Below are 22422 nucleotides of genomic sequence, written 5' to 3'. Positions count from 1 at the left end.
AGGAAGTGGGAGCAGAAGGATGTCAGCCCTGCTCTACTGAACTTCAAGATGCGACCAGTTATGAACAGCAAAGGACTAACCTTGAGCAATGAAAGGTTTGGGCCTTGACTGTCTCCTGGGAGATCACTTCTAAGCACCTGGAATATCTTTTTTTTTTTTTTTTTTTTTTTTTTTTTTTTGAGATGGAGTCTTGCTCTGTTGCTTAGGCTGGAGTGCAGTGGTGTGATCTCGGCTCACTGCAACTTTCCCCTCCTGGGTTCAAGTGATTCTCCTGCCTCAGCCTCCCAAGTAGCTGGGACTACAGGCATGAGCCACCATGCCCGGCTAATTTTTGTACTTTTAGCACAGAGGGGGTTTCACCCTGTTGGTCAGGCTGGTCTCGAACTCCTGACCTCAGGTGATCCATCCGCCTCGGCCTCACAAGTGCTGAGATTACAGGCGTGAGCCACCATGCCTGGCCCATTTCTATGCCAATAATGTGATTTATCATGGAGGCCTTGGGCCACACTGTATCGGCTGGACCTCTGGAGGGACTGAAGGCTAAAGTCAGCCATGTGGGCAAGCAGTCAGGTCTAAGGAATCGACCTAGACACCAATGTTCAAGCAAGCTCCCTTTGTTTTCAATCCTCTGTGCATGTTGCCATGTATCATTGCTGGAAGGAGTGTGTGTTGTCCATATGACTTTCCTAGGAGACAACAACCAGATTCTTGCACCTGGAACTCTCCCAGACCTTCCTGTATGTACCTTTTCCTGTTGCTAAATTTAATCTGTAATCTTTTCTCTATAATAAGCCGTAACCGAGTCTCACAGCTTTGCTGAGTTCTGTGAGTCCTTCCAGTAAATTACAGTGATGACCTCCTGCACTCCCAACTTTCCATAGTTTTTCTCTGCAACCCTGATGTGAGGGACAGCAAGAAGGACTGATGGGGGACAGCTTACTGTTCAAAGACCAAAGGATGTGGTTTGGACATCTGACTCCTCCAAATCTCAGGTTGAAATTGAATCCCCAGAGCTAAAGGTGGAGCCTAATAGGAAGTGTTTGGGTCACGAGGGACAGATTCCTCGTGAACATCTTGGTGCCATCCTAATGGTAATGAGTGAGTTCTTATTCTGTTAGTTCCCATGAGAACTGGTTGTTTGGAAGAGCCTGGCACCTCCCTCCCCTTTCTCTGTCTCTGGCTCCCTCTCTGGCCATATGCTCTCTGCACACACCAGCTCCCCTTCACCTGCCACCACGAGTGGAAGCAGCCTGAGGCCCTAGCTGGAAGCAGATGCTGGCACCATACTTTTTGTATATGTTGCAAAACTGTGAGCCAAATAAACCTCCTTTCCTTATAAATTATCCAGCCTCAGGTATTCCCTTATATAAATAAAAACACAAATGACCTGAGATGAGGCCAGACCGACTGGCTGCAGGTTGTGACCAGGGCGTGGGTGTGGGGTGAAAATGACTTTCCAAATAAAAAGAAGCTTGAGCCCAATGGACAGCATATCTAGCTTCCTTTCTTTGCTCTGTCAGTAGCAGGGTATAGCCCAAGAGACCTGCCCACCGTCATTGCCTGAGAATCAGTCCCAGCACATAAATACTGAGATACTTTCTGCTGTGTCATATGCTATAAAAAAAAAAAAAAAGTGAAGTGGGTTTCCTGTCAAGTTACCAGTCATCACAGGGTGTCCCTCTCTTCTGCTCCCTCCCCGCTCCTCCTTTTTCTTTCTTTTATATTTGAGGCCAGTCTAAAGTGTATGAACTTTACTGTTTTAGAATTAGGACAGTTTCACGGGACTGGGATGAGGGGAACTTGGCTCTGTCGATAACTCTGATACCTGGATTTTCTCCAAGAAATGAATTTCTTGGTCACCCATCTGCTGCCCCCAGACAGCATGACATTACGTAACCTTACATAGATATTTATCACCTAAAACCTGCAGATTCGGGGGCCAGGACTGCCTAGGATTCCCGTGTCCCAGAAGACCGCATCATTATTCAGGGCAACATTTGGAGCCCTTCTTGATCTTGGTTTTTATTTTTTATTATTTCCTCAGCTCTATGAGGATATAATTGACAAATAAAAGTATAGATATTTAAGACGTACAGTGTAATGTACAAAGATATATGTATACATTGTGAAATGTATACCACAGTCAAGCTAATTAACATATCTATCGCCTCACATCGTTTCCTCCTGGGACAACAAGCACGAAGCTACATGACATTATGCTAAGTGAAATAAACCAGAAACAGAAAGACAAATATAAACTCTCTTCTATGGGGAATCTAAAAACATTGAACTCCTAAAAGCAAAGAGTAGAATGGTATTTGCCAGGGTGTGTGAGAAGGGGGAATAGAGAGACAATCAAAGGGTACAAAGTTTCAGTTATCAGATGAGAAAGTTCTGGAGATCTAATGGACAGCATGGTGGTTATAGTTAATAATACTGTATCATGTAGTTGACATTTGTTAAGAGAGCAGACCTAGGTGTTCACTACACACACACACACACACACACACACACACACACACACACACACAGACTCATCTTGGTTTTAACCTTGGCTGCATATTAGTGCTCCTGGAGGAGTTTTTACAAAGTCCTGAAGCTCATCTCCATCTCCAGAAATTTTGATTTAATATTGGCACAGTAGTTCTTATAAGCCCCTCAGGGGTTCTTTATGCGCTGGTGGTTGAGAACAACACCTTGCAGCTTCATCCCTGGTTGCTGCCGTCCCGCAGACACTGTGCCTTTTCCTGTCTACATAGCCTTCATGCCTGTCTACCTGCTGCACTCTTCCTTCTTTGTCTACCTGGTGAGTACTGGTTCACTTTTTATGACCTTACTCAAGTGTTGCCTTTTTAAATCTTTCTAGGCTGTCTGATGCCAGGCAGAGGGAATTGCTGCCTCATCCGTATTCCTATAACACTTTCCAGACATTTGAAAATTCTACAGAATTGCAGAGTCTTTTGTTTATCAATCTGTTCACTTGAGAGTTGGGACTTTATCATAGTAATCTTTGTCTTCCTTTCACCTGTAGAATCTGTGTCTGGTGTGGGATAAGCACTCAGTGAATTTTTAGTTTGATTAAATAGAGGTGCTCAGAATAGCTATCATGTCATTGAGGCTGAAATAGCTATTTCTTACAAGGCTGGTCTCTCTGCTTTGCTGTTACAGTTACTGCTTGGCAAATCAATGTGCCTCATTTGTGCAAATGTCGTATCCCCACTTGAGTGTTGAAGTATTTTGTTAATTGCATGATTGCCTGTGGCCACAGTGTGTTGTTTTGTGGTATACCAAGCCAGAATTTAAAACCAGGACTGCAAGGCCTATCGTCAATGGTCTGCAACAAATCTGAGTATACACAAATGCTAAAATGAGTCCAGGAACTCCATAGGTGTATACAAAAACCCAGAAGAGAGGTTCTGTCTTGCAGTCTTCCCTAAGGTGCTATGATTTTAAATTAAGGACAAAATCCATTATCTAACTGTAATGTCTCTTTTTTGTTCCTGTTGATAGAAAGTTTCTACTACAGTGTTGTTCTGTGAAGGGGAATGCGTGCTGGAGAGCTAAGCAGGAAGCAGGAGGCAGGAGGGACTCTCTGCAGCAATCAGCAGGTGTGCACTGATGGCTGGGCTCCTACTGAGGGCAGTGGAAGAGGTGGTTGCTTTTGGTGGGGCCCATTTCGATTGCTCATTGCCTGGAAATTTTCAATTGTAAATAGTTTCAGTGTTGTTCCTGTCAATAGGTTCTTGGAAGAACTGTTTGAGACGTGAGAACACTAGAAGCAACATGTTAATCAACCAAGCTAGTTTTTAGTCTCCTTCCCTCTGATGAATCTGAGCAGTTTGGTGACAGATGTGGGTCAGGTGGAATGCAAGGCACACAGGAAACAGTCCCTGGGTAGCCCATGACTTCCTGGAGGACAGAAGGAATGGAGGTTGGGCCAGTGCTGGGCATCTCTGAGAGATGACTGTGGACCAGAATCGGAAAGGGTTCACCAGTTAACATTCCCTTTGCCTACTACAACACAGTCACACCAGATAAAAGCTTTTTCTCTCTTAGGTAACTGAGTATGTAAGCAGCCAAGTATATCATGTCAGGCTGATATGGAAGTTCTTATTGCTCTGCCAACGTCAACATGCATTTTTCACCTTGTGGTCTAATACAGTGGTTTAATATAGATAGTGGTCTAACATAGAGAGTGGGAGCTTCCACTATCAAGTCCACATTCCAGCCAATAGGAAGTCAAGAAGAGAAAGGGAAGCTAGGCTTATTGTATGCCAAGGGCCTGACTCAGAAGTTACAACTCAGCACTTCTACTCCATATGATTGAGCAGAACATTGACACGTGTCTACACCTAGCTTCAAGAGAAATTAAGAAACCAACTCTTTGGCTGAATGGCCCCATGCTTAGCAAAAATATTTATCATCTGGGAGAAGAGATACTGGGGAAGTAACCAGCCATCTTTGTCTCATAGATGTTTTCCTAGCTACTGCCCAAACTCAGAAAAATAGTGAAATCCCGGAAGTACTTGAGAGTAAATTCAGAAAAAGACACATTTCCATATCTTAGATGCCATCTCAGAACAAGGAGGCAATAGTTGATGTTAAACATATTAGCATTCTGAGGTTGCCTAGAAAATCTCAGCATCCATAAACAACGTTCCCTGTGTGATGCATGTATCATACAATATTTAATGTTTATTCAACTTCTTAATATAATTTTGTGGTGAGAATGTTTGCCCAATATTCCCGAGAGTACTAGGAAGGTAGTGTGTGTGTGGGAGAGGTGCAGTCAGGAGGAGGATTGTATATTTCCATAAAATTAATTACCTAGAAGAAGACATAAAAATTGCACGAATGGAGATGCTTTATGTATAATTAACAGTTCCTATTTTTAAAAAGCCTTCATGATTTTATGTTTGTGTATAAATTTTTTTATGTATATGTATATCTGTGTGTGTATATATATATATATATATATATACTCACCTATACTTAACATGATCCTTGATGTAGTCATGTGATGTCGTTGGGGAAAGCGTCATTTCCATTTTATAAAAATGTGGTGATTAGATCTTGAACTTAAAGCCTGAGCCTGTAGTAATAATAAATGAAACTGCTTGGTGGTGGGAGATGTCTTCAAAGCATAGGAAGATAATTTTTATGTGGAAGGAATGTAAACGTGTGCAGCTAGAGGATGGACTGTAGTGGTTTTAAAACAGGTCTGCAAATTCATTGGCATTTCTCTCATCCAGTGATGGAGTCCAATTCTCCTCCCCTTGAATATGGGCTGACCTTAGTGACTCCATAATACATAGAATGTTGTGGCAGTGACCCATCAAGATTTTCAACATTAGGTCATAAAAGGCTATGTAGTCTCTGCCTGACTCTCTTGCAATGCTCACTCTTAGAAACCAACTGCCATGCTGTGAGGAAGCCCAAGATGCATGGAAAGGATCCAGTACGTGTTCTGGCTACACTTGCTAGCGTGGTCTTAGCCAATAGCCTGCATAAACCAAGAGACATGTGAACCAGCCTTCCTAATGACTCCAGGCACAGACACTGCTGCCTGAGACACCCTGAGTGAGAACCACATAGCTGAGCCCAGTAAACCCTCTAACAAGGAGATGATAATAAATGATTATTACTCTATGCCCGGGAGATTGGGGTGGTTTGTTTCACAGCAATAAAAAATAGAAACATATTTGGAAGCTCAGAAATAGTGGAAGATGTGGAATGCTAGGGATAACATTCATTGACTGTCAAGGTTACACAATTGGCCAAGTGACAGAAGGAGGGTTTGAACCTCCGTTTTATGATATTTATTTCAGATTTTTTTCCCACTTCTCAAAAGTTTCCTTCTTTGAATAGCCATTTAAAACTAGAACTCATTTGAGCTTCATTTACAGTACTTTTGGGATAAATCAAAGGTGTGTTGGATATTGCAAGCAGCAATGGCAAGCATTCTAGAGATTTTGTTTTTCTCACATGTACACCAGGCAACAGAGTGTGCATGCATACACCTTTGTCCTTGCCCTGCCTACGTTACTCTCCTGCCCTTGCTTCAAATCTTTGCTTTCACAAGTCACAAGATATTGGCCTGAAACTTTCTCTCCTTTCCAGGAGGAAGGCTCTTCCTCAACTAGAATTGCATATAATTAGACATGCATAGTAAGTACCGTGACCTCAGGCCAAATGCTCTCATCTTTTCAACCATTTCACATATGTCATAGTTTTCAGATTGTTTTTACTTTTTTTCTTTGATTTTTTTATTGTAAAATATACGTAATATTTACCATTTTAATCATTTTTAAATGTACAATTCAGTAGCATTAATGATATTCACAGTGTTGTACAACTATTACCACTATCCATTTTCTCTCTCTCTCTTTTTTTTCTGAGATAGAGTCTCTCTCTCTGTCACCCAGGCTGTAATCATAGTTTCCTGTTTGCTGAGTCCTCTTAAAATCTGTGTACACTGCTCCGAGGATTTGATATATAATATGTGCTTAATTATATGTTTAATTAAATTGAAGTCTGACCAGCACCAGGAAAAGCAGGACCAACACTTTCCTCACTTCAGATACCTTTATTAATGCTTTTCCAAATTTCATAAATAATTTAAAGCTGACATCTTAGTGCTGACATGTTGACTATTTATTTTTGTAGGTAAAGCAATAGTCAATAGCCTAATTAATTACTTCACATGCTCTGATGTCTCATCACATAGCAGATGAATTTTTAATCATTTTTGTTATTTATTCATCAAGTGCTTACTTTGTGCTAGGGACTATGCCAACATCTTCACATGTCTGATCTTATGCTATCTTCTCAGATAGAAGAGTAGACAAGAATTGTTTTTATTTTCTCAGCATCCCTTTCTCCCACTTTTTTTTTGGTAAAAGCATCACAATTTTCCTCTGGTTAAGTACCTTTTCCTCATTGTTTCTGGATGTGTTCATGGCGGGAGTGTTCATCCAGGTTCTCTGCAAGAACTTCGCCGGGCCCTGCCAACACTAGCCAAGGAAGTAGGTACTAATCCAGGTTAATTTGTTCAGACTCTTTCATGAGAACGGAAACTTGAGCAGAGCCTTACAGTGATGGCAGGCACTGGAATTTGAGCATACAGCAGTTATGTCCTGAAAATGTGCTCATTAGTTTTTGCAACCACATCCATCACCACTGGATGTGGTACATTTTTAGTACCTAGAGCAATTCCAGGTAATGCAGGCACTCAAAAATACTTGTGGAATGGACAAGCAAATGAATGAACCAATGCTCAGAGTATCTCTGATTCATGTATTGTCCATAGCCTGGTTATCCAAATCTTTCTTTAATTTGCTGAACTCCAGGAATGTTTCCGTTAAGTTAGGCAGAGTCTGTTTCACCTGTTTTATAGCCAGGATACTCTAAACTGATACAAATGGATGCCATTGACTCCTCTTATTGATAGGGCTTTTTTTTTTTTTTTTTTTTTTTGTAGTAGGAAAGGAAGTATAGGTATTGCCTATACAATTGACCCTTGAGCAACACAGATTTGAGCTGTGTGGGTCCAGGTATAGGCAGATTTTCTTCTGCCTCTGCCACCCCGAGACAGCAAAGACTAACCACTCCTCTTCCTCCTCTTCAGACTACTCAACATGGAGATGATGAGGACGAAGACCTTTATGATGATCCACTTCCACTTAGTAAATAGTAAACATTTTTTCCTTTATGATTTTCTTAATAACATTTTCCTTTCTCTAGTTTACTTTATTATAAGGATACAGTATATTAATACATATAACATACAAAATATGTGTTAATGGACTGTTTATGTTATTGACAAGGCTTCTGGTTAATAGAAGGCTATTAGTATTTAAGTCTTTGGGGAGACAAAATTTGCATGTGGATTCTGGACTGTGCAGGGTTTTGGAGTCAGTGCCCCTAGCCTCCATGTTGTTCAAGGACCAACTGTGTCTACTATTTGTTGGAGCTTCTGTCCCACTTGTCCTTGTCATGCATTACCTCATTTGTCCTTCTCTGTTGAATGTTCCATAATTGCACCCTATCAAACATGGATGTTACATACTAAGTTATCTTTTGGGAATCAATGTCAACATAAAAAAAGAAAGAAATGTCAATGTCAAAAAAAAGAAAAGAAAAAATCAGCTTGTCCCCAGTATATGTTAGCCTGGAAGCACAATACTCTATTTGACATTTTCAGCGGGGTGTCATGGTGGGGGCGGGGGGAGTCTGCCAATATTGGCATTTGAGCTTCCTATTTCTACCCTAGAAATGGAGATGGAAATCAAACCAAACCAGCAGGCTAGTGTAGCATAGGACAGTGTCATTCACCATTTAGTAAACAATCAAGTACTTATTGTAAATATGGAACTTGCACTGGGGATTGGTCTGGAGCAGATGGGGACAAGTGGAAGCAACAGTGATTGTAATGATTACAGGGAGGGTTACAGAGGCAAGGGCCTGGGCATTTTTTGAGGAAGGGATCATTGGAAGTCATCTGTTCACTTGGTCTTCAGGAGATCTGAACTCAACAGGTGGTTAGAATTTCTGGTAACGAATAGCCCATTACCAAACACCTCTTTAGGCAGACTGGACACCTCAATATCTCCAAAGATATTTTTTCATAATTTATTCATGCTGTGACCTCCTCCTGAAATGGCTTACTTCATTATCTTTTTCTCTGGGTCTTTCAGGGCCCAACAAAAAAATTTAAAAACTTATATCAGGGGTTTCCTCTTTGATTTCTAAGTAAGCAAATTGCATAGTGCAGGGCAGGAGACAAAGGCGCTGGCTTCAGACAGACAACGTTGTGAGCCCAGGCTTAGATGTTTTATATGCTGACATGATAGTTAACTTTCCTTAGTCTCAATTATCCCTTCTGTAATATGGGGATGATGGTGATAATAATAATAATAACTTTCAGGGTGATGGCCAGGATTAGAGAGGTACTTCTAGTAGCTGCCATATAATGGGACATTGATAATTGATAGCTCTTTTGTGTCAGTGCCACAGTCCAGCATAATTTCATTCCTCAGGATTCCTTTAATGGCATCATACAAGTTGCAGTCATTGTAACTTTTACTAGACTGACCTTGCTTGCTGATTTCTAGCCTCTATCTTAAATCATAGCTGCAGTTACATCTATATGTATCTTAATTTCCCAAGTTCCTAGATGGCAGAGATTAGCTTTAACAGGTATTGTGCAAAGGTACCCAATAAATGAATGCCAAACAAAATAAAAAATAAAGAGAAATATCTTTAAGTGATTTTTAGCTCTACTGGTTTTGTAGTTTTATAAGGTTTTAGCAGGTAAATTAAAGCTTATTTTCATGATTTTTAATTTTGCTTCTATAGAGCACTTCTAATAGATTCTTTTCCATGACATCATTTTTTAATATGCACAAACATCACCTCATTTGATCTCCTTGGTTCCTCTGCAAGGCAGATGTTATTGGCATTTCCTGATTATAGTTCGTGAACTGAGGCGCCAAGAGGCAACAGAACTTCCCAGTCATAGCATGGTGTACTGGGAAGCAGGCATGAGAGCTGATGTCTGTGCTCTGGCCTCTCTCCTGAGCTGGGCTGACTCCCTCGAGAAAGTCCTAAGAGATAATGGATGTGAAAATCCTCTATAGACTCCAGAGTGGAATATGAATGTAGGGGATTATTGCTATTATTTCTAGGGCAGGCAAGCTATAACCTCTTGTGGAACCATTTATCAACCAGGAAATCCTGTTGCTGTTCACTGAATTGTACCCCTGTGACCCAAAAGATAATGTATTTCCCAATGTAGTTAACTTAATACTATTGGCTGACCTGTACCTTGAACTGAGCTGGGTGAGTAATATTTAAATGCGGAGGCTGACAGCTCATAACCCACGGTGGCTTACTCCCCCTGTGGCAAGCTGCTGAGCCAGGGAGGGAAGAACTGTGGAATGCGGGGATGAATAAGGAGGGAGGGATGGTGTTTCTCCAAAAACAACCCATGGCTTAGATTTGTTTTTGATAGTTTGATGAAAGGAACATCTTTGTTCCTTTTGATTATCAAGAGTGCTCCTTGGGCTACCTCCCACAGACACCCTTGGATTGTCAATTTCAGCTGCTCTCACACTGGGTCAGAACCATTCCATGTTGATTTAAAAACCCAGTGGGGGATCATCTGACTGGCATTTGATATCATGGTTCAACAGCCTGCTGGATCCTCCATATGCCTGCAAAAAGGAAAATGCTTGCTGGACACTTCTGCAGGCCAGAGGCAGTGGGAGGGGAAGGGAGGGTTTTTTCTGCTTTAATCTCTTAAATACAGAGCTGAAAGTACAACTGAGTCATACAATTAAGAGTATGTTTAAAATAGAAGGGAGTTTAGACATCAATGCAAAGACCCTAATTTTATAGACAAGGAAATGGAGATTCAGAAGGGTGAGCAATTTGCCACACAACTTGATGCCTAAATTCACCAAATTTAAATGAATGATTCATCTAAATCAGTTAGATGAGACATTTCTTATTCCCAGTTTCCAATTCTTTTTGCTCTATCATGCTGCCAATTACTAAGGGTGACATCTGCCCACGCCCATGTAAAAGTGACCAAAAAGGGCAGTCCTTAGAGAATTATTTTCTCTTTTGTGTTCTAATAACCATCAATCAATCAATGAACAGACATGAGCTTTACTCTGCACCTGACACAGAGCTTGGAGCTGTAAAGGGGAACCTAAGATCTTCTCAGTGAAGTGACAACTTCAAGTCATGCTAAGATAAACCAGGCATGGTGGCTCATGCCTGTAATCCCAGCACTTTGGGAGGCCAAGGCAGGTGGATCACTTGAGGCCAGGAGTTCGAGACCAGCCTGGCCAACAAGGTGAAACTCTGTCTCTAGTAAAAATACAAAAATTAGCCAGGCATGGTGGCAGGTGCCTGTAATCACAGCTGTTCAGGAGGCTGAGGCAGGAGAATTGCTTGAACCCGGGAGATGGAGGATACAGTGAGCCAAGATCACACCACTGCATTCTAGCCTGAGTGACAGAGTGAGATTCTGTCTTAAAAAATATGATAAAAAATAAAAAACATATTAAGAGAGTGACCAACTACCAGTATAATTGTTGAATAATGGGTGGAACACACTATATTATTTGGGTATTAATTTAGGCCATTGCTTCTCATGTTTTTCAAGGTTGATACAAAACCAAAAACAGTGCTTTGTTTCTGGACCTTTGGGTAGAGAGGGCAATAACTAATCATGACTGATCCTCTGTGGGTTCTGAACCAAGTAAAAAATAGCCCCAGGAACCAGATAATAATTCTAAGGAAGCCAGTTTTATTGCCAGCAAAGCTGCAGTTGGACAGTTGAGCTTGGCACCATGGCTGAAATGGACCATGTTACCCAATGCAGGACCTGGAAAAAGCATATCCCATGGGGGCAGGATGCAGAAGACAGCTCACATGTGACCCTGATGAGAAAAAAGGTGGGAATTAGAGAAGACACAGAGTTTGGGCTCCAGAAAGGGAGAAGGAAAGAAGAAAGAGATGTGTTGTCCTGTCCTAGTAAGACAAGCCTCACCTCCTTGTGAGAAGTGGAAAGGACAAGGAGAGATGAACATTCCTATTGCAATGGCCAAGGAAGGATCATGCAGAGAGGAAGAAAGGTTCTCCTATAACTTTAAGAAACAAGAGTGAGTGCAAACAAAATGCAGACACAAAACTATTGAGTAGGTTGTGGAATCTATGCTGCAGAGATGAAGAGAGGATATAGGATCCTCCATTTTTGTTTTTTATTTTATCTTTATTCTTGCCTGTGGTAAAGTACATATAATAGAAAATGTACCATCTTGACCCTTTTTTAGTGTACAGTTGACTAGGATTAAGTATATTTCCATTGTTGTGCAACCAATCTCCAGAATTTTTTCATCTTGCAAAAGTGAAACTCTGTATTTATTAAACACTAACTCCCCATTCCTCATTTTCCTTAGCCCTGGTAACCATCAGGTCTCTATGAATTTGACCAGTCTATGTACCTCTTATAAGTGTAATCACACAGTATCTGTTTTTTTGTGACTGACTTATTTCACTTAGTGTAATGTCCTCAAGTTTCATACATTTTTTAGCGCGTGTCAGAATTTTCTTCTTATTTGAGGTGGAATAAAACCACATTGCATGAATATGCCACATTTGGTTAATCCATTCATCCATCAGTGGACATGTGGGTTGCTTCCACCTTTTGGTCATTGTGAATAACACTGTTAGAAACATGGGAACATAGGTATACAAATATCTCTTCAGATCCTACTTCCAATTATCTTGGATATGTACCCAGAAATTGAACTGTTGGATCAAGTCCCCACAATTTTGACAAAAAAGCTTGATGTTCTCAAAAGATTAAGTAGAATTTGGAGACCAGAAATCTACAGATTTGCAGAGTAAGAATGGATGTGCTCTGCTTTCCCAGGGGATGAGCGACCAGGTTTTATTTATTTATTTTTTTGAGACAAGGTCTCACTCTGTTGCCCAGGCTGGAGAGCAGTGACATGATCTCAGCTCACTGCAACCTCTGCCTCCTGGGTTCAAGTGATTCTTGTGCCTCAGCCTCCCGAGTAGCTGGGAATACAGGCGCATGCCACCATGCTCAGCTAATTTTTGTGTTTTTAGTAGAGATGGGGTTTCGCCGTTTTGGCCAGGCTGGTCTCAAACTCTGAGCTCAAAGGATCCACCCACCTCAGCCTCCCAAAGTGCTGGAATTACAGGCATGAACCACCATGCCGGCTGTGACAAGGTTTTAAATAGCAGTAAGGAAGGGTTAGGGAGGCAGTATGGTCCTTATTAAGGAGTAGCCTCCAGAGGCTATGAAAAGAGCCTGTGGCCTTGGCTGGTATGAGAGTAGGAGGGAGAAGGATTCTTGCCTCTCTTCAGATGGCAAGGGATGAAAATGTGGTGAGGACTCAAATTTGTACCCAGGAGTGTGTTTTGTTTTTAATTCTTATTCTAAGTAGGGTATACATTTGCTTGTAAGTGAAGGGTAGGGATAGAGGATGTAAAATATCTTTTGTTTAACACAAAGAAAGGAGGGGCGCAGGATGGTTCTAAAGATTCCACAATGCACAGGATACCCCCACAGCAAGACTGAAAAAAGTGGGATTTGTTATGTGTTCTGCTGAAGGTAGAGTCTAATTTCCTTTTTACAAATACCTGCTAAGATGCCTATTCCTGTCTTATTTTATTGATTAGGTATGTGAGAGGTGGCTGTCCTGAATGATTTAACTGACTGCCCAGAGATTTAGTGCTAAGATCAGGTGTCCTGACTCCTAAGATTATTTCCTGTTGTTTGCACCTTAAAGGGTCAGATAAAAAGAGGTCACTGAGGATCAAAGTTACCAATAAAGAAGGAGAAAGAATGAGTATGTATCCTGTGCTCGCTGTTCTGGGTGAGCACTGTTCTGGGACCAGCTCTTTACTGCAGTTTGGTAAATTGAAATTCAGAAAACCAAATAGCTTGTGAAAGGTCCTGTTTGAACTCAGGCATATATTCAACTTGGCTCTCATCTTTAAAACTCACTGCTCCTTTTTAGAAAATGAGTGATTAAAAAATTAGTTCAAAAGCTTCAATAATAAGACAGTAATATCTAGACACTCCAGTCTTCTATTTATTCACTGAAAATAGTATTTTGAGTGCCTACTCTGTATCACATGCTGTGCTACGGGCTGAAGGTACACTGGTCCTCTAGACACACTCTCAGATCAGTTAAGCAGGGTGAGGCAGGTTACTAAAATGCCGTTGTCTTACACTCCAAATATCCCATAGACACTGTGTGTTTGTGTGTAATTGTGTGTGTGTGTGTAAGACAGCTCCCTCATGTTTTGATGACTGAGCACTGTTTGCTTCTTTTCTTCAGCTGTTTACCTGCAACCTTTTGATCTCAGGCATTTTGACATGAGTCTGTGAGGATGATCAAGGGATAATTCTGAGTGCAGCATCATATTAGGCAGCAGAGTTGCTGTGGCTCGACAAAACTTGTGTGCTTGTGTCCCTTCCCTGAAACTGAGTGCTTTCCCTTAGGGGAATAGGGGAGTGAAAAAGAAAACAAACACTCTTTCTTTGCTCATTACACTTTACTTCTGGTCACCCAAATGTGTAGGTTTTTTCTCACCCACATTAAGGAATTCTCTTCTTCTCAGTGGGCACTGATTGTGTCCTAATTTAACTCAATTCTGATGCTGTCTCTAGATAGCATCAGATTCCACCAAAAGGGGTAAGCTTCACAACACTGCACCCCATTTCAGATGCCAATCTCATGTAGTGGAGCCCCAGGTTATCCACAGCTCCTGTTTAACTTGGCTATGAATGAAACTAAAATATTGCACCCCAAAATATACTGCTTTGACATATTTTGAGATGGCTGTTCAGAGAGTATGCAACCAGAAGGATCTCTGAAAGAGCTGTCTTTCGTAGGGGAGATTAGCATCTGCAGAAAATATCTGCATTGATGCTGCCAGGCTTTCTTTGAGGTCCTCCCTTTTCCAGGTCCAGAAAACATTAACCAAGAGCCTGACACTTTTAAAGGTCTCAAAGACACATTTACCAACTATTCTCTTTGAGGGCTGCTACCTGTGAGGTTTCACCTACATAACAAAACCACCTTTGCTAGCCAGGCCTCTCTTTTCTCCCTCCCATAACCTATATTGTTATTATTACTCAATTTACCACCATAACCTGTTTTTGGCCATGCTTCAAGCCTCCATTCTTTCTGTAACCTCAAGATGGTAGATAAGCCTCTGTAACCAATTGCGGGGTTGGGGTAATCATTCTGTGATTCTTCTCCCTGCATGTTAATAAATGTGTATGCCATTTATCCTAATAATCTGCCTTTGTCATGTTAATGGAAAACACAAACTCTGTAAAAATATTTTTTAAATGTTAATTCTGAAATAATAAGAATGACCACAGGCCTGGGAAGCAGGGTCCTCAGGCTCAGGGAGTACTGAGAAAGTGTGTCCAAGGCTGTTGGATTACAGTTTGGTTTTATACCTTTTAGGAAGGTGAGAGTTATAGGAAAATATATAAATCAATATGTGGAGGATATATATTGGTTCAACCAAGAAGATGGGATGTCTTGCAGTGGGGGCTTACACCTTATAGGTTCAGAGATTCTTTGATTTGCAGTTGGTTAAAGGAATAAGGCTCTGTCTAAAACTTGGAATCAGCAGAAAGGAATGTCTTAAGATAAGGATTTATGTAGCAAGGGTGATGGCCTGTGGGTGTGACTTAACCCTTACCTTGTGTGGCCTTAGGTCTTGTTTATGATTTGGTATCTTATTGCTACAAATAGTCTTTTTGTCAGCCTTATGATCTCTATTTTAACATCAATGCTGGTCAGTTATTATGTCTAAACTCCAAAAAGGAAGAGGTACAATGAGACATGTCCAACCTCCTTTCTCTTTATGGCCAGGAACTCAATTTTTTAACATTTCTTTGGAGTCCCCTTGGCCAAAAGGGTGTCTGTTCAGTTGGTGGGGGGCTTAGGATTCTATTTTTAATTTACAATCCATTGACTTTTAGTGAATCTTCAAAGAGCAAAGGGGAATGTTTCTCTTAACCCCTAGAGCTCCTAATCAGAGGTTCCCATGATGCCCTCCTTGTGTTCAATCATTTGCTAGAACAGCTCACAGAACTCATGAAAACACAACATATTGGATTACCAGTTTATTACCAAAAAATACAACTCAGGAGCAGCCAGATGAGGGGATGTGTAGGGCAAGGGGTACGGAAGGTGTGTGGAGTTTCTGTGCCCTCTCAGAGCAAGGCTACCCTCCTGCACCTCCACGTGGTCACTAAACGCAAGTTCTGTGAACCTCTTTCTTTTGTCTCTTTCTTGTGGGTTTTTTGGAGGATGCATTACACAGGCATAATTTATTAAACCTTTGGCTATTAGTGATCAATTCAACCTTCAACCCATCTTCCCTCTCCAGAGGTCAGAGGTGGGGCTGGAAGTTCCAACCCTGTAGTTATGTGGTTGGTTTTCCTGGCAACCGGACCCCATCCTGTAGTTGTCTCTGGGCTTTCCAATAATCACCATATTCACATAAGCTCAGGTGTGTGTGAAAGGAGTTTGTAATGAATAACAGTAGACTCTACTCTAACCTTTACTGCTCAGCTCACTTAGGAAATTCCAAGGGTTTTAGGAGCTCTGTACCAGGAACTGGATGAAGACCAAATACATACTCCTTTTTATAAATCACAATATCCTATGGAGTATTGAGGTTAAGCACGTGGACTCGCTGATCAGACAGACCTGGGTTTAAATCCCCCATTTACTACCTATTTGGATTTGAACAAATGGCTTAACTTCATTGAGTCTCTGTGAAACTGTCTTTGCAAAGATCATGACAGTGGGGGAAATCTCGCATGGCTGACTCCATTTTGCCTCTAGCCTCACAGCCTGGCTGTCTTCACTTATTGCTGGACACAGGCCAAGCTAACTACAGGAGAAATTTAGTTTATAATTTAACTTTGAAGCAAGGATAATAGCAGCCCCTCCTTAAAACTGATCCCCTCTTTCTCTGGGGGCTAAAACCATCTCTGTAAGACTAATAAAAGGCTACTAGATTAGGATTATGGGAGGAGCCCGAATCCTGCTAAAATGTAGTGATAGTTTCCATAATCCCTTACTGACCAGGAGTCATGTGGCCAGAGGTCACAAGATTTGTGACTTCTCCAATCGTTACTATAAATAGCATCACTATTGGGGAACCTAAGATTGATCTTTGAGCTATTTTTCAGACATTTGCATTATATCAACTGCTGACCCGACCTAGATTTGTGACTCATGATTCAACTTATCTTGTGGCTCCCCAACCCAGAAGCAGACTCAGTGCAGGAGGACTGTTTTCCACGCCTCTATAATTGCACCCCCAACCAATCAGCAGCATCCATCCCCCACACCCCTGCCCACCAAACTATCCTTGAAAAATCCTAACCTCTGAGCCTTCAGGGAGACTGAATTGAGTTAAAACTCTAGTTGCTTCGTGTGGCTGGACTCACATTAATTAAACTCTTTACTGCAATACAACGGTCACAGTGAATTGATTTGGTCTGTGCAGTTGTCAAGAAGAACCTGTTGGGTGATTACATCTGCTTCTTCATATGTAACGCAGAGATGTTCAGACTTAAGACCATGTCAGGACACTTATGGGAGGCCTAAATGAAGTGATGTAAGAAGCATTCCACTCCAGAGTAACTTGCATTGACACCATGGGGCCTGAGGTGGGCAAGGAATAAAATGCTGAACAGAAATAGTACAAATACAAATACCAGGGCCTTTAGCAGCAGTTTCATTCTCTGAGCCAACAGGGGAAGGGGCAGATGGAACCAGCCGTGGGCATGAGAGATGAGAATGAAGTGTCCAAGGGATCTTCAAGGACAGCAGAGGCATTGCGTAGGGGCAGCCTGAGCAAGTCCACATTAGAAACCTTCTTGAGACTGTCCAGAGGGTAGGGGACACACTTTCAGTCAAGTCTTGTCTTTCAGCATGATGAGTGAGCCAGAAAAACAGTGATGTCTTTTTTTTACCCCTAGGCCAGGGAAACCACAGTAAACATACGCAGCATGTTATGGCTGACTGAGAGTCAATGCTAGCAATTTCAGACAGATCCAATGTTATAAATTGACCCAAGGCTATTTCAGGGGCCCTGGGATAACAGTGGTGGAAAGTGAACCCACAGACAGATGGGCAATGGCTTCAAATATTAGTTTCAACACTAAGTAGCATATTTGGAAAGTCACGTAACCTCTGAGCCTCAGTTTCCTCATCTACAAATTGGAGAAAATACTGTTTCATATGGTGGCTGTGGGTCTTAAATATAATCAAGTTTCCAAAAGTTTCCAAACTTGTCAATCCCTGTGCAGATTTGAGAGGTTGTTATGTTATTTCTAAGTAGGCAGTGCTACTGTGGATTTTAGTTTAGTGGAAAGAAATTCTACTAGTTCATGCTCTACATGGTAGAAACTTTGAACCTTATATTCTCATTCATCAAACGCCTTAAACTGTGGAGGTGCCTAGAGTGGCAGAAACAGAAAAATCTATCATCTAATTCAAAGCATCGTTTTCTTTGTAGCTCACTGGAAAGGGAGTGGAGAGCACTTCTTTTGTTGGGTTTGCTTAATTCAAGAGGGAAAAAGAAAGTTGCAAATGAGAAATGCAAATCTAGGAAGACATCCAGCCTCATGCCTGGCTTTAATAATTGCTCAAATAAGAAACTCTAGTATCCATCCATACCTCTCCACACATTCACTCACATATTTAGGGTGTAAGTTTGTGTTCAGTGTCACTGATGGAAAGATCCACCTTAGACTTATTCTATCACTGCTTTCTGTTTATTTTTCATTATTTTATCACTATTTGTTTTACTTCATTTGGGCTGCTATTACAAACTACCATAGAATGGGTGGTTTATAAAAAACAGAAATTTATTGCTTACAGTTTGGAAGGCTGTGAAGTCCAAGATCAAGGTGAGTGCAGATTCGGTGCCTGGGATGGTCCATTTCCATCAGGACATCCTTCTGATTCACAGACAGCTATCTCCTTGCTGTGACCTCACATGGCGAGAGGAGAAGGGAGTTCTTTGGGGCTTATTTTATAATGGCACTAATCCCATTTGTGAGTGTAGATGCTAATCTACCTCTAAAACCTACCTCCAAATACTATCACATCTATATTATGTCCCCCCACATTTGGGATTATGTTTTAACGTATGAATTTTGGAGGCACATAAACGGTCTATAGAACTATTTGAAATTATCTTACTGTTTTATTTATTTGTTTGGTTGATTACTATACTGTTGCCTAGTGAGGAGAACGTGGAATGATCCCTAAGGTAGAGCAGGAAGCTGTCAAGAGAGGGGAAAAGGTGAAGGATTCCTGGAGGCTGCTCAGCAATCCATCTAAGAGAAAATGCAAAAGAACCTGTTAAAGATCTTTCCCTACACCGGTGGCCTGGGGAACAACTCACATTTGGAGAACTGAAGAAATCTTAAAACGCAAGCATATTAAGCCCTTTTTCCCCAAATCACTTAAAGTATCTAATACTTATTAAATATTTATATGTGCATGTATTAGGCATTGGGCTCAACACTCTACCCACATTATTCCATTGAGTTTTCACAGCAAATGTGTCCTACTGTATTCCCATTTTACACACAGAAAAACTGAGGCTCAGGGAATTGAATGGACTTGCCCAGAGTGTTAAGTGGTGGATCTGGGAAGGGAGGCCAGTGAGCCTGACTCAGAATTTGGTGCTTTAAACTATCATTGGCAATTGCACATGAATTGTCTACCTTTTCTGACAGCTTCATAGAGACATGTAAAAATATTGGTGCTCCTCATGGATCTATCTTGAGCCCACTTTTATTATTCTTACCTTACACACTTACAGGGGGGTTGATCTGTTATTTCCTCTGCATCAAATTCCATGTTTATGTTTTTCAGCTTCATATTTCTGTATCCAGCTACCTGCTGCTGTCTTTATCTGCTTCCCTATTTAAACTTCAACTCAACATATTCACAACTGAATTTACTCCTTTTTCTCCAAATCTTCTTTCCCTCAAATATTCTCTGCCATAGTCGAATGATGCCCTCAACCAGCCAGTTGCCCCAGGGGGAACCTGAAAATTATTCCTAAAACCTGCTGTGTTAGGCTGTTCTTGCATTGCTATGAAGAAATGTCTGAGACTGGGTAATTTATAAAGAAAAGAGATTTAATTGGCTCACAATTCTGTAGGCTGTACAGGAAGCATGATGCTGGCATTTGATTGGCTTCTGGGGAGGCCTCAGGAGGCTTACAATCCTGGTGGAAGGCAAAGGAGGAGCAGGCATGTCTCATGGCAAAATTAAGAAGCTAGCAAAGTTGTGGGAGGGGTTGCCACACACTTTTAAATGACCAGATCTTGAAAGACCTCACTATCAAAAAGATAGCACCAAGCCATGAGAGATCTGCCCCCACGATCCAAGCAACTCCCGCCAGGCCCTACCTCCAGCATTGGGGATTACAATTCAACATGAGATTTGGGTGGGATAAATATACGGACTGTATCACCTCCCTCCCTCCCCATATTTTGGAATGTGTTCTTCTTTAGTCTTGCGCCACTATATTTTGTCCATTCTGGTTGACATTGCCTGTTTATTAGTTTTCATCATTGCAGCTGTTTTTTTTTTTTTTTTTTTTTTTGAGACGGAGTCTCGCTCTGTCGCTCAGGCTGGAGTGCAGTGGCGCAATCTCGGCTCACTGCAAGCTCCGCCTCCCGGGTTCACGCCATTCTCCTGCCTCAGCCTCTCCGAGTAGCTGGGACTACAGGCGCCCGCCACCACGCCCGGCTAATTTTTTTTGTATTTTTAGTAGAGACGGGGTTTCACCATGGTCTCGATCTCCTGACCTCGTGATCCGCCTGCCTCGGCCTCCCAAAGTGCTGGGATTACAAGCGTGAGCCACCGTGCCCGGCCCATTGCAGCTGTTTTTAAACTGTTTTTCTTATCTTTATTATCAGCCTCACAAGTCTACCTCACTTAGAGCTACTAGAAGTTGTTTTATCAAAAATTCATACTTAAATGCAAACCTCAAGGCACAGTGGCACTGTGGCTGGACCACAGGGCTGGTGCCACCATGCTGGTCACCAGGAAGACTTTCTGTTGGCACTGGGATGAATGAGAGTCAGAGGAAGATGAAGATGATGCAGAGGAGGTTCAATTAAAACTGGAATAGACCAGAGAAGTACATAATATAAGGAAGAGATTCAACGAGTGCTGTGGCCCTGCTGTTGGGAAAGAAGTTACAAGAAAAGACCACTCAAATCCCTTTCAGATGAAGACAGGTGATGTGGATATGAAGAAACTGAAGGAAAAGAGCAAAGATAAAATCAGTATAGAGGAAGACTTTCACTTGGGGACATCATTTTCTGCAGAAACAAACTGAAGGGATGAGGATGCAGACATGATGAAGTACACTGAGACAGAGCTAAAGAAGAGGAAAGGGATCGTGGAACATGAGGAACAGAAAGTCAAGCCAAGGAATGCAGAGGATTGTCTTTATGAACTTCCAGAAAACATCCACATTTCCTCAGCAAAGAAGAACAAGAAGATGTTTTCCAACCAGATGCTGAGTGGCATTTCTGAGTTGGACCTTGGCATCAATGCTAGATAAAAACTATCATTTCTTCAGAGGATGCCAAGGTCCATCTGCTGGCAGAGTAGCAGAATAAGAAAAAAGACAGTAAGCTATCCTTCATGCCTACCAACATGGCTGTGAATTGTGTCTTTACTACCCAACAGAGACATGATTGTTCAATATTTATCTATTATAGGTATTGATGCTTAGGGATTTCGAAGTAGATGGGAACTTAGGATCTTTGCAGACCAGGGTTCCTAAACTCCAGTCATCTGTGTAATAAATGCATACAGTAGATCTTTGTAATATATTATACATGTTTGCACATGTGAGTCCTATTTTTACTTTCATTTATTATTTATTGACTCTTTATTATTCATTGACTATTATTACCATCCCTGGTTTTACAGGTAAAGAAATTGAAACTTAAAGTAATTAGGGGACTTGCCCAAGTCTCCTAGGACTGGAATTAGTTAAGAATTAGTGTCAGAACTGAATTTGAACATAAGCAGTCAGATTGTAGGTTCAGGGGTGTGTAGCCGGCCCTTCCTGCCCTCATATCTAAGGCTTTTTCTGCATCTTGGGCAAAGGAGCCTTGCTGTAAGGATACTGCGGATGGGGAGATAACAAGGTGCCTGCAGCCCTTCGTGAGGGGAATGCCAGAAGCCTTGTGGAGGATGTTTCTGCAGTGCCTCCTGAACAGAAGGAGGGAGCTCAGGAGAGAAAAATCAGAAGAGTCTTCCTGGACCCAAGCTGGGAAGATGGTGGTGCCAGGAGAGGAAGGGAAGCCAGACACATTTCTCTCTGAACTGAGCTAACACTGGCCATACAGTTCAAGTCTCTGTTTCCAAAGGAAAAGATATAATGCCCTCTTAAAACTGTTCTGCCTTCCGCTCCAAAATGAAGGTCAGCAAGAGAGAAGTAGCATCCGAGATGCTAATGAAAGAAAACCCCAATGACTGCAGAAGCAATTTAAAGATTTGCCCGGATTTGTTTAGGCCCCCCTGGCTGTGCCTTCTACTTGCAATTTCTCCTCAGCAGCCTGGATGGGGAGATAAATACATTTTTTAAAAGTCCAACATTCAGGCACTTTTGAAACTAGGGAAAGCGGAACCTGGGAGGCTTAAAATATTAATCATGTATCCAGGCTTGCCAGAGAAAAGAGGATGGCGTTCTGCAGGTGTAATACAGAGAGAAAATCCCCTCTAGGAACGAGTGATACGGAGGTGGATTTCACTCATGTGTGCACCAGACACAGACGGAAAACTTGATTCA

At 41.6% G+C, this 22422-nt stretch overlaps 1 pseudogene; it reads left to right on the top strand.

Moving 5' to 3' along the window:
* The first annotated feature begins 11360 nt into the window (after nucleotides 1-11360).
* Nucleotides 11361-21350, top strand: LOC100580121 (annotated as a pseudogene).
* Nucleotides 21351-22422: the final 1072 nt, after the last annotated feature.

The sequence above is a fragment of the Nomascus leucogenys genome, chromosome 20, assembly GCF_006542625.1.
Source record: "Nomascus leucogenys isolate Asia chromosome 20, Asia_NLE_v1, whole genome shotgun sequence".
NCBI lineage: Eukaryota > Metazoa > Chordata > Mammalia > Primates > Hylobatidae > Nomascus > Nomascus leucogenys.
The sequence above is the reverse complement of the archived record's forward strand: the minus strand, read 5'-3'. Positions and strand labels throughout refer to the sequence as shown.